Below are 1,401 nucleotides of genomic sequence, written 5' to 3' on the forward strand. Positions count from 1 at the left end.
AAGATGCAAATAAGTAGAATTTCATTTTAACAGCTTAATTCTTTCTTTCCAAGGGAGTGTAAGTCCTTGCACTCTTTCTTCCCACTTTGTGTAATTGGTTGGTTGAATGTGCTGATCTTGAAAGGTACAAACTGGGAAGGAGTTTTATTTTTTTTCTTCATGCTGGTTTTTTTTTTTTTTTCTTTTTGACACAGGATGTTCTCTGTCACCCAGGCTGAGGTACAGTGGTACAATCACAGTTCACTTCAGACTTGAATTCCCTGAGCTCAGGTGATCTTCCCACCTCAGCCTCCTGAGTAGCTGGAACTACAGGCGGGTGCCACCACACCCAACTAATTTTTGTGTTTTTTGTAGAGATGGGGTTTTTCCACATTGCCCTGGCTGGCCTTGAACTCCTGGGCTCAAGCGATCTGCCCACCTTGGCCTCCCAAAGTGCTGGGATTATAGGTGTGAGCCACCATGCCTGGACTCAGTGCTATCTTAAACCTTCTTTGTTGACTCAGTCTTCTGCCAGTGATGAGCTGGCTGGGACCAGCTGGTGAAAACCAATTGTTAAATAGGAATTTTACAAGCTGATTGTGAAACCATTGCAGCTGAAAATCAGCCATGATGGGAGAATTTACACCATGGGCATCAACAAATACTACAACCAGGGCTTCTCCCACCCACCACCCCCCACCCCTGTTTCCAATCGAGTTTACCTGCACACCACTGCTCTTACCCACTTCTTTTTGAGCACCTCCAGGAGAGAATGGGGACATTAGCTATTCTTCTGTCTTCCACTTTGCTTTTTCTCTCCACTTCTCCCATCTCTTCCTATTCCTGCTGGCTTCTGCAGGGGCACATAAGTGGGGGGATTGGAAGAAGAGGGGTTAAAAATCTTTAATAGGCCAGGCACGGTGGCTCACGCCTGTAATCCCAGCACTTTGGGAGGCCGAGGCGGGTGGATCACGAGGTCAGGAGATCGAGACCATCCTGGCTAACACAGTGAAACCTCGTCTCTACTAAAAAAACAAAAAATTAGATGGGCGTGGTGGCGGGCATCTATAGTCCCAGCTACTCAAGAGGCTGAGGCAGGAGAATGGCGTGAGCCCAGGAGGCGGAGCTTGCAGTGAGCTGAGACCGTGCCACTGCACTCCAGCCTGGGTGACAGAGCGAGACTCTGTCTCAAAAAAAAAAAAAAGAAAATCTTTAATAATTTGTGTTATGGTAGAAAGAGGGTTTGTAAGTGTCCTTTGTTATGGCAGGTGTCATTTATTGGCTGTTTGGCATGTTTGGAGAATATTCCAAGATCTCCCTTACCAACTTTGATCTGAGCAAGACATTTTCCAGCTGAATACTGGTGAAACCCCTTGGAGTTACCCTATATCCTCTTTCTTTTTTTTCTTTTTTTTTTTTTTT

Source organism: Rhinopithecus bieti, unplaced genomic scaffold (assembly GCF_001698545.2).
Source record: "Rhinopithecus bieti isolate Rb0 unplaced genomic scaffold, ASM169854v2 scaffold_15087, whole genome shotgun sequence".
Classification (NCBI taxonomy): domain Eukaryota; kingdom Metazoa; phylum Chordata; class Mammalia; order Primates; family Cercopithecidae; genus Rhinopithecus; species Rhinopithecus bieti.